Raw genomic sequence first — 12,783 nt, forward strand, 5'->3', positions numbered from 1 at the left:
TGCAAAAGCATTGACATATATTTTTCCTTCCTACAATAGCCCGACGGGCAGGGCAGAGATAGATTTTGGCAGCCCGACTGGAAAAATCGCTAGCCCCGGGACGTCGGGCTAGCGATGTTGCAAGCCCTGTATCTGATTGAGGAATCACTCATCTTTGGAAAAGAGAGTTTATTACAGAGAAATGGCTCTTTCCAAAATAAAAGCAATACTATACACTTCTTCTGGGCTATATTCTCAGCAGCATATTGTAGCGGGTCAGGGCTGTTCGGGGTTCTGTTTGTACAGTTATGTTTTGTTTATGTTGCCATAGTGACGGGTGACGCCCTCTCGCTGCGACGGTGTGTCCTTCCGGGGTCAGAGGGCGCCCTGTGTGTGTGTGTGTGTTTTGTTTTTTTTTAACTTTATTTAACAAACAATGAGTATACAACATACGAACAGATGAAGTATACAAAACAACAGAACATGAACACAAAAAGCCAAGGGTAAAAGAAAAAGGTAACAATTATAGGAATACACGCAAAAATTCACATACATATATTGTTTTGAGAGCCTTTTTGTTGGTGGAGTCTGATATTGATTGTATGTACATTTCCACATGGGCGCCCTGTGTGTTGTTATTGTTGCTGTGCGGTTGCCGCGCTGAGCAGTTAGCTAGCGGCAGTGTTCTTCTGCAGATGTCAATAAACGGCTGTGCTCCCTGGCTAGCTCACGGGAAGCAAGACCAAACGACACCTCCGTCTCCTCCTTGTCTGAGCTCGCCACAATATTAAACATATCAGGTCCCCATAAGGAGAATCATGTGCTAACGGCTGTCTAAATGACTCGGGTAAAGTTTGTAGCATGCATGCCTGCATGCTTGTTGTTTTTGTCTGCTTCCACTTGTCTTTGCACTAGGATGATGTCGGCGTAAATGTGCAGTCATATTCGTTGTGTTCCCACTAGTGCTGTCAGCGTTAATCTCGTTGAAATGACGTTAACGCCACAACACGGCAAATCTCCGTTAACGAGCTACCCCTGATTGCCCCGTGTTTGGGGCTAGACAGCCAACACGTTAACGAGCTAACTGCGCTAACACACTAGCTCCCACCCATGTAATTGAGCATTGCATGGCACATCCAACATACTGTTTTACTTTAGTCCATGACGCGCTTACCTTCAGGGTCATACGTCACATGAAAACCAAAATAATTCCAAACGCCAGATCTGAATGAGGGTGGGGGAGGTTCAATTTCCCATGTTGCAAGTAGAGCTTAACTTCTGTCTCGCTAGCTTGCCCTGCTCTCTTCCTTCTGACTATGCTGTCTGTGTTGAGCGCTCAGTGGATCTGCGCTCGACAGTGCAGCCTAGGCGGAGTAGTCGAACGCAGATTCACTGAGCGCTCAACACAGACAGCATTGTCAGAAGGAAAGTTGATAAAATAAATTACAAATTTTGTATTGTTCGATACATATGCGTACCGAACCGAAAGCACTGTATCGAACGGTTCAATATCGATACGAGTATCGTTGCACCCCTAATATATATATATATATATATATATATAATTAGTCCAAATAATGTATTACAGAAAAATTTGCAACTGCTACCTTACCCAACGTAGTGGCTGCCAGTCTGATATCTCTCAGCTTTGCGATCATGTCCGGAGTTAGTAAAGACACTACGCCAGCAGGAACAACAGTGACCACAACATGAACTCTTTCACTCAGTTCAGGAGCAGCGTTGTATCCTAGATCTCCCTCTTCCAGCTTGTTTTCAGGATCAAACTAGAAAACAATGGCGTAAGAAGAGGTGTAAAGAAGATTACACCTCTTCTTACTGAAACTCATCTCAGTTAATATCTCTTGTTTATTAAATAAACAAGAGTTTAAGTAATAATTGTGATTAATTATGATTATATTCAGAAGGCACAAACTAAACAGAGCCCTGAAAAGAGTAAGTCTTACGAAGTTTTGACTCTGGAGAAGATGAGATAGGATGAAAGACGGTAGAAGTCAGAATCAAGGGTCTTCAAAGTCAGAAAAGAATGAACTGACTATGCAATAAGGACTTAAAGGCTGCTGAAGTCCAGAAATTATCAGCCTGTGATAAATGCCTGAGGACATGGTATACAGGGAGGGAGTGATGCTTGAAAGAAGAATAGCAGGCTCATGCTGAGACTGAGAATATCACTGCTAAAATTATTATGACTCAAAAGAAAGGTAGCACATCATAAACAGAACTTGTCACAAGATCTAAACCAAGACTACACACCATTACTCAACTCTGAACTCACACAGCTTATTTTTAAGATATTAACTTTTATCTTGTAGGCATATAAAATAATAATTTGTAAACATATATTCCCCTACTATATCCCATACATTTGAAATGAAAACATTGTAACACTAAAATGTAAATGCAAATCTAGTGATTTGCAAATCGTATGAACACATATAAGAACACAAATAAACAAAACCAAAAAAACTAGACATATGAAGCAAAGCCAAAGGTCAAAAGATTCTACCTCGTAACCATCTTTCACATGTCCTCGTAGGGCAAGCTTAATGTCTTCCACATGAATGCCTTTGGTCCTTTCCATGCCCATGATGTCATTAATAACAAATGAGTAATGACCTTCATTGGTTTTGGAGAATTTATATGTTTTGTACTGAAAACAGAAGATGGAGTTCATAAGTCTTTGTTTAAAGCAGCTACAGTCATTATTTGACAGTAAAAAAATGATAGATAGATAGATAGATAGATAGATAGATAGATAGATAGATAGATAGATGGAAACATACATACCTTTTTGGTGAATGAATCTGCTGTAACGTGTTGATCTGTTGGAGCTCGACTAGCAACTCTGCCTTGTAAAACGCTGTCAACAGAGTTGATGAAGGTAGATTTCCCCTCACCAGTTGGCCCAATAAGCAGAATTCTGAGATGGGTAGCTTCATGATTTCGAGGACTGTACGATTTCAGAAAATCCAGCGCATCCTGGTTATTCCTGCAAACAATCAACCAAACAGACACTGAAACTATACAAATAATTTGTTTTTGTTTTTAGAAATAAAAAGGTATCACTTTAATTTTTCTAAAAATTTAGCATAAATAATATTTCTTGAAGTTTAGCCAAAACCTTCTTTTAGGCCATACCAGTTTTGTGTTTTACCAACAAAAACTGAGCTATCATGAGCAGGATAAACAACACCAAATATTATGTCAGTGATCTGGGGCATGTAGGTTTGGATCCCCCCCCCCCACCCCCCCAATCAGTAACGCCTTTGTTTAGAAACTGTAGTGTGTCTTTCCTTATATTATCTTTGTCTAATATTTACATTTATTTGATAATCTGAAACATTTAATTGTGAAAAAAGAAAAACGAATACAAAAGGAAGAGGACAAACACATTTTCACACCACTGTAGTCTCAACAAAGTTATATACATTCTTGTTCACTAGCTGGCCCGCTAAGAAGGGGTTTGAGAAGAATGGTTTCATTATTTTGATATTTTTGAAATTTCACAAAATCAAGAATTTTTTGTTTATTCTTGTTAATTAAAACAAAGCAAAACATTGAAATAAGATATGGCTTGCACTATTAGCATAACAGCGATGCTCTGCTATCACACACAACAGTCAGCTACCAAAACAAAAAATCTAAATTCTGTGTTAAGGAGCAGAACGAAGCCAAAACAATAATATATGTTTATCATACTCACTTTGGCAAAGGCCTCCATGACTGACTAAATACTGAAGAGGAAAATCACATATGTTAACATAATGGGAAGACAAGAACATAAACAAATAGTGTCACAATGCAAAAGTGTTACCTTAACATCATTATCATTTAATAAAATTTGAGTGACAGTAGGTGGAGCATCTATTTCTAATATTGTTACTGTTTTTTTGATGTTCACCTTAATTACTTGGTTAGGTTGTAGAATAAAAGTTCTTTAAAAATGTTTCACATATAAGGATTTCACAGTTTTCAGTGTTTATTGTAAAAATAAAATAAAAAACCCAATCATAAATGTTTTTAATTTTTTTTAAAACTTTGGATCAATGAAGCGATCATACATTTTGCTCTGAGACTAGTGCAACATGTAACAGGTCAGGACTTACCTCCGCCCATATCTGTAAAACAAGACAATTATATGAAAAGGTCAGTAAACTGAAATTAAAAAAAGATAAAAATAGATATGATTTGCAATTCAGAGTCTTTCATCGTCCCTTCATCCTCACTATATGCGTTTGAGTCCATTCCAAGATTCAGAATCATTCAATTGAGTCTCATAAACAAATATTTTATTGACAGTAAAACAGAAAATATAACAGATATTTAAACTAAGATATTTTACTGTTTCATGAAAAATATTAGTAATTAGTATAAATATAAGTTATAAGTATATTTATACAAACTAATAAAAATATTAATTTAATAGTTAATTGTGAATATGATGACAGCAACATGCTACAAAAAACTTTGGAGGTGAGCAACAAAATGCTGGAAAAGTAAATGGTGCTAACAAGAAGCAGCCAGAGGAACACTTTGCAGCTAAATAGGTTAATTTACAACAGCTCAGTGACATTGGGTATAAAAAGAGCATCTTAGGCAGAGTTTGTTAGAAATAAAGATGGGCAGAAATTCATCAATCTACAAACATTATGCAAATTATGGAACAATTTCAGCAACATTGGGTGTTCAGGATCAGGCTGCACTGCATTAAAAACAGGCATGATTCTGTCATTGAAATCACTGCAGGGGCTCAGGAACACTGTCAGAAATCACCTTCTGTGCATACAGCTTGACATGCTATCCAAGCAGATTAAAGCTCTATCATGTAAATAAGAAGCTATATGTGAATATAATCCAGAATAATCACCGACTTCTCAATTTAGATTTGCTTAGTCAAAGTTGAAAACTTCTATGTGTTCAAATGATTTGAAATGTAAACTAAAGACGAGAAGGCCATCTGGCATTTTATCAGTGAAGATCTTGCATATTTCATTAAGACAATGTTAAACTATTTTCTATTCTACTTTCTATTTTCTCTTTTCCAGTCAAGTCTCGGTGCTCAACTACATGCAGTTCAGACCTTTCACCAACCGAAAGCATTTGGTGCATCAAACCTCTCCCCTATAAAAAGTCCAGCAGCTGTTAAAAGAGGGCACACTGAGAGCAGAATAAGCAAGGCTGTGACTGTAACTAACTACACAGTGAACTAATTGTCTTTATTGTTGGTATTCTTACTGAATTTGAGTCAAAGCAGTATAATTGAAAAGGTCTTACCTTCTCCGACGTGGTTCTGGACACAATGACTGCAATGGGGTGTGTGGGGGTATTCTGTTAGTTTCCTTACTGCTTTCACTTTCATATTCATCTATTTGTTTTCAAGTAAGCCATGTGACTTTGAAGAAGCATAGTTTTCTTGTTCACATTACTTATTGAATTACTGACATGCAGGTTAAGTAAATGAATCACACAGGGTTAGTTTACTCAGATTTCAATTTTGTTCATTCTTGTATTTAGTCTTGTTCCAAGACGCTAGCTTTTTTATACTTTTCTTCTCTCAGTATTCCATCCTCTGGTGTCACGTTTACTGTATTTCGTTCATTCATGTCTAAGTTTTCCCTCTTTAGCTGTTACACTTTCTGTTTTACTTTAAGAGTTAGTTTTTGTTGTGTTTTGCTTTTAGTTTTGCTTTTCTTGTCTTCTGTGATGTAGTTCCTCTGTTAGCCAGAGGAAGGAAAGGACTCCTCTTTCCCTACCTGCCCTTCTGTGCATATGTATAGTCATCTTTTCCCCTTCCCCTTTGTCAGAGTGTCTGTTATGCTGTTACTTGAAGCACTTTCCGAATGTGACAAATATTATTTAAAGGTAGATCTTTTTCAAAAACCTTCTCAAACTGCAGATTTGGAGCTTAGGTCTGTTATTTGTACAACTTTACAGGCTATAGTAATCCCTAGTACTACATAGTATTAACATAGGGATATCCTAGCATGGACTGTATTATTGTTACTTCTTTGTCTAATAATGTCTAATATCCTTTGTCCACTATATCCTCTCTCCCTGCTCTGCACATGTCCAAATTGTCTCAAGGTTTTCCTAATAATAATTTGGTCTCCAAACTGCTCAATCTGGGCTATGCCTCTGATGTGCTAATTTCGAATGTTGTCAATTTTAGACACTTACTCACTTAACCCCACTGAAATGTCTACCCATCTTTAACTTTGCCAATTTCAGCTCTGACTTCGGTCTTTTTGTCAGTTCCACAATTCTGAAACCATACATCACAGCAGATCTCACTACCATTTTGCAAACCTCCTCTTTCATTAGTGGTGCTATCCTTCTGCCACAAATCACCCCTGAAACTCATCTCAGTTAATATCTTTAAGCCATACCAATATCCTAAAGGCATGAACTATAATTTCCTGCTTCTAAATTCAGATAAAACTGAGGTTATTGTACCCTAAAAATCTCCGAAACATGGTGTCTAATCAGATACTTGCTCTAGATGGCATTACCATGGCCTCCATTAACACTATTAGGAATCCTGGAGTCATTTTCACCAGAACGTGTCCTTCATTGTGCATATTAAAAAAAATGTGTAGGTCTGCTTTCTTGCATTTTCACAATATTTTGGTTTAGGCACCGTGTTTAACACCCGTTTTCATTGCCGTGCACATAAGTGGTCCGCAGGTGCGCTGTCAAAATAAAAGACGCACACCAGATAAGAAGTTGCAACGCGCGTTTGCATACATATAATAGGCACTGTTTTTGTCCGCTAGAGTGGGATTTTCACCACATCTCTGTGCTTTCATCGTTTGTTTGAAGCCAGTTCACCTCCTGCAACCACTTTTCCGAGAATACGTGCTTCTTTTGCGGTTCGGACTCCTTTTGACATTTATTTGGAGGTGGAGGAACACCAAAGTAGGGGAGCCCTGGGGATAGTTGTAACGTGGGTCAGTTGTAACACTTCCAATTTCTCCAATCAGGGCTAAGTTTCAAATGATGTGATTCATCCTGTACATGCCCAATTCAGTTCTTCTATCACATGTGAAAAATCAGCACATTTTGTCAAACACAGACAATTTAAGAAGAAAAAAAGTAATTTGTATGCCAAAAAGTTTTTTTTTTTAAACTTTATTTCATCTTCTAATAGCATTATCTGCTTTGCAGTTAAACTCGTCAAACTTAAATTATGTTATTTGTAATTCTATGGGATATATTCTATGTATGTCTTTAGTGCTAATGTTTTAGCCGTTGGCTGTAATGTTAGCTAGTTCATGGCTACAGGAGTCTGGGTCAGTTGTAACAATAATGCAAATGTTGCAACTTACCACACTATTACTTTAACTTATATTAAACAAGTTGGGGCAATGACATCAGCAGAGAGATGTTCACTGGTCACCTTTGGATATGCGGTTAATGCCATTTGCAACACAATTCCTCCACTGTTTGTGTTCCCACGCATACATTATGCAGACCACTTTGTCAGAGATGGACCAGTAGGAAGTATTGGTAGTGGAAATAAATCAGGATGGGTGCAAGAAACAGATTTCCTCATCTTTCTGAAGCACTTTGCAAACCACACCAAGGTAAGCCATGATAAAAAGTAATGGAATTGTGATGCTGGTGCACAAATTTTTTCAGCTTCATTGTTATGTTCAAAAGTTGGTGCAAGAGTTTTAGGTTATAATGCCCACTGAGCCAATGAGGCCAAACTCAAGGAAGACCAACCAAAATTAATGAAATATTCAGTTGCAGAAAATTCCATAATTTGTCTTTTTTGGGGGGTTGGAATATGTTCAAAAGTTAGATTTCTGCATTCTGTCACACACACGCGCGCGCGCACACACACACACACACACACACACACACAGCTACATAAATGGCTCTAAGTGCATTCATGTGTTGAATAAAAAAGATTACATGTTAATGTTTTGTCAGTACCCTTATTTCATTGTGTTACATTTCACCCCAGGATATGTTACAACTAACCCAGGCTATGGGCTTAATTGTAACATTTCACTCTTTGTGTTTGAGGCCATACCATGCAATGAGTAATTGTGCTGCACAGAAAATAGCTGCACTATTTAATAGCAGAGACATGTAAATACTTTGCATCACATTTTGAATCCACTACCTTGAAAGAGCTCCAATTTACAGACAGAAATGTCAAAAATGTTACAACTATCCCCTAATTGCTTAAAGGAGCTTGCTTCTTCAACATCTTTAAGAGTTCTAAACAAATGTCTGTCCAGAAAATCTAATGTACGCAAACGCGCGTTGTAACTTCTTATCTGGTGTGCCTCTTTTTTTTTATTTGAGAGTGAATGCGCACCTGCGGACCATTTATGTGCACATGTCAGCAGTCCTGTGCTCTGTGCACTAACATATTGTCCTCCGAAGTTTAAGAAGGACTTTATCAAAGAATTGTCTGATTTTATGGCCAAAATTTTTCAGAAGCCTGACAGTCTTTTGTGATTTTAATATTTATGTCTGGTATGAGTCTAAACCTCTGGTCAAGTACTTTCTAAATGTTATAGACTGTGTTAACCTGACCCAGTGGGTCACTGGCTCCACTCATGAAAAATAACACAAACTGGACTTGGTGCGATCTCGGGGGTTTGATGCGTGCATCACAGAAATATCCGACTTATGTGATTTCTCTGATCATTTTCCTGAGCTGTTCACTTTAATATTGCAGTGCGTTGTGGAAAAGCTTACCGTATTACTGAATGGAGTGTGCAGTTGTTGTGAACTCATGTTGTTCCATGATTTATGTAATTACACTGCGATGTTGTTGTTTACTTCTTTATTGTTTTCTTTAACTTTTATCAGTGTCTGTTTACAGTTTCACAACAAAGTCCTGGAAACTATCTCAACTGATGCTGCTGTCTCAGATATTTTTAGCTTGCTGTTTAGGCCATGTGTTCTTTATAGCACATGGCCGAGCAGTAGATTTCTGTCATGAGTTCATGTGAATTTAAGTTTATTTTGTCTGTAAAAATGGTTAAAAATATATTTAAATAAGATGTTAAAAACATTTAACAAGGTAATATTGCTTAAAAATGTATATATATAATGTGTGACCATAAAATAAAGTTTTGGTTATAGATGGTTTGTGATCTTCATATAAACTTTATTTAATGGAGCGTGTAACGGTCACTTGAGAGCATGGCCGGGGGTATTGTGGGTCAGAAAAGCATGGATACACCAAACAGACATGCAGCCATAAAATAACCTCATTCTGCATGTTTACATGTGCAACTCTTGTTGCACATGTTAATGGTCCTTGTTCATATTTTGTTTAATATTTATACAGCTTTATGAGGTCAAAGAGATCCATTTTCAGTGACTTCATCTGACTTCATCATGTTGGTGTTTATTGATTTATACTAGCATGAGAGGCTTTGAAAGGACTGAGAGATTTCTGTTTTAAACTTTTACATTTTATTTTTGTTTAGTTTTTGTGTCTGAAGGAGGGAAAGATTAAAATAAATCTTCAATGACATCAGTATGATGCATGGCCATTGCTTCATCGGCTCGTTGTAAATTTCTTGCTGAACTTGGGATCATTGTCGTGTTTCATGATTCAAGCCGCACAAGCTTTAGCTGTTGGGTTGCTACCCCCAAGTGCGCTGTGGAGGTATTACAGGTGGGAGGCCCATCTCAGCATAAAAAAAGACTTTCAGCATATTTGCTGTGGTCTAATTACAGGATACATTTACATCTATACATGTTATGGGTCTTAAAATTAACTAAGAATCATTGTTTAAAATATCTCCACAGTAGGTAGTAGTAAGTTTAAGAATATAATCCACCCACTGTTATCATCTCCAATGCCCTGTACCAACACAGAGCAGAGCAGCTATCTGAATGCTACCCCAACAGAGGTCGATTATCTTGTTAATAATTTCACCTCCTCACTACGTACGACTCTGGATACTGTAGCTCCTGTGAAAACTAAGGCCTCAAATCAGAAGTACCTGACTCCATGGTATAATTCTCAAACACGTACCCTAAAGCAGATGACTCGTAATCTGGAGAGGAAATGGCGTGTCACAAATCTAGAGGATCATCATTTAGCCTGGAGAAATAGTTTGCTGCTTTATAAGAAAGCCCTCCGCAAAGCCAGAACATCGTACTATTCATCACTGATTGAAGTAAATAAGAACAACCCCAGGTTTCTCTTCAGCACTGTAGCCAGGCTGACAAAAAGTCAGAGCTCTTTTGAGCCAACCATCCCTTTAACGTTAACTAGTAATGACTTCATGAACTTCTTCACAAATAAAATTTTTATCATTAGAGAAAAAATTACCAATAATCATCCCACAGATGTAATATTATCTACAGCTACTCTTGGTACCATTGATGTTAAGTTAGACTCTTTTTCTCCAATTGATCTTTCTGAGTTAACTTCAATAATTACTTCCTCCAAACCATCAACCTGTCTTTTAGACCCCATTCCTACAAAACTGCTCAAAGAAGTCCTGCCATTAATTAATTCTTCGATCTTAAATATGATCAACCTATCTCTAATGATCGGCTATGTACCACAGGCCTTCAAGCTGGCTGTAGTTAAACCTTTACTCAAAAAGCCATCTCGAGACCCAGTAGTCTTAGCTAATTATAGGCCAATCTCCAACCTTCCTTTCATATCAAAAATCCTTGAAAGAGTAGTTGTCAAACAGCTAACAGATCATCTGCAGAGGAATGGTTTATTTGAAGAGTTTCAGTCAGGTTTCAGAGCTCAGCACAGCACAGAAACAGCTTTAGTGAAGGTTACAAATGATCTTCTTATGGCCTCTGACAGTGGACTCATCTCTGTGCTTGTCCTGCTAGACCTCAGTGCAGCGTTCGATACTGTCGACCATAATATCCTATTAGAGCGATTAGAACATGCTGTAGGTATTACAGGTACTGCGCTGCAGTGGTTTGTATCATATCTATCTAATAGACTCCAATTTGTGCATGTAAATGGAGAGTCCTCTTCACACACTGAGGTTAATTATGGAGTTCCACAGGGTTCAGTGCTAGGACCAATTCTGTTTACATTATACATGCTTCCCTTAGGCAGTATCATTAGAAGACATAGCATACATTTTCACTGCTATGCTGATGACACCCAGCTCTATCTGTCCATGAAGCCAGATGACACACACCAATTAGTTAAACTGCAGGAATGTCTTAAAGACATAAAGACCTGGATGGCCGCTAACTTTCTGCTTCTTAATTCAGATAAAACTGAGGTTATTGTACTCGGCCCTGAAAATCTTAGAAATATGGTATCTAACCAGATTCTTACTCTGGATGGCATTACCTTGGCCTCCAGTAACGCTGTGAGGAACCTTGGAGTCATTTTTGACCAGGACATGTCCTTCAACGCACATATTAAACAAATATGTAAGACTGCTTTCTTCCATTTGCGCAACATCTCTAAAATTAGAAATATCCTGTCTCAGAGTGACGCTGAAAAACTAGTTCATGCATTTATTACTTCCAGGCTGGACTACTGTAATTCATTATTATCAGGATGTCCAAAAAACTCGCTGAAAAGCCTTCAACTAATCCAAAATGCTGCAGCAAGAGTCCTGACAGGGACTAGAAAGAGAGCATATTTCTCCTGTTTTGGCTTCCCTTCATTGGCTTCCTGTTAAATCCAGAATTTAATTCAAAATCCTGCTCCTCACATACAAGGTCTTAAATAATCAGGCCCCATCTTATCTTAATGACCTTGTAGTACCATATCACCCTATTAGAGCGCTTCGCTCTCGCTCTGCAGGCCTACTTGTTGTTCCTAGAGTATTTTAAAGTAGAATGGGAGGGAGAGCCTTCAGTTTTCAGGCCCCTCTTCTGTGGAACCAGCTTCCAGTTTGGATTCGGGAGACAGACACTATCTCTACTTTTAAGATTAGGCTTAAAACTTTCCTTTTTGCTAAAGCATATAGTTAGGGCTGGACCAGGTGACCCTGAATCCTCCCTTAGTTATGCTGCAATAGATGTAGGCTGCTGGGGGATTCCCATGATGCATTGAGTTTTTCCTTTCCAGTCACCTTTCTCACTCACTATGTATTAATAGACCTCTCTGCATTGAATCATATCTGTTATTAACCTCTGTCTCTCTTCCACAGCATGTCTTTATCCTGTCTTCCTTCTCTCACCCCAACCGGTCGCAGCAGATGGCCGCCCCTCCCTGAGCGTGGTTCTGCCGGAGGTTTCTTCCTGTTAAAAGGGAGTTTTTCCTTCCCACTGTCGCCAAAGTGCTTGCTCATAGGGGGTCATATGATTGTTGGGTTTTTCTCTGTATCTATGAAGCGCCTTGAGGTGACTTTTGTTGTGATTTGGCGCTATATAAATAAAATTGAATTGAATTGAATAGGAGATGATTGGCTTATTCTGAAAGAAAATCATGTACAGTGTAGACGGTGCTGTGCTCGCCAGTCAGAAGACAAAACAAGTATGTGAACGTATTTCCCATATTTGTAGCTTGCAACATGGTGGCAGTCATTAGTTCCACTTCATGGTCTCAAAAGTTGTCGTTCCTATTTAGTTCGACAGGCACATACAACAGGAAAACGTTAATTAGGTACAAGTTTTCAAGGTAAGGATTATTTTTTTATTTTATCAACAAAATGCTTCAACTAAAAGTAAAACTAAAGTGTGTATTCTTCTGCATTCATAAATGCAATCAAGGATGGATGATCATTGTGACACTATGGGAATATTTTTAGCATGCTAAAACTGTATTACAAACATAATAAATTTAATATATTTTTTCAAAAACACATTTTCCTG

The sequence above is a fragment of the Simochromis diagramma genome, unplaced genomic scaffold (genome assembly GCF_900408965.1).
Source record: "Simochromis diagramma unplaced genomic scaffold, fSimDia1.1 OVJJ01000321.1, whole genome shotgun sequence".
NCBI lineage: Eukaryota > Metazoa > Chordata > Actinopteri > Cichliformes > Cichlidae > Simochromis > Simochromis diagramma.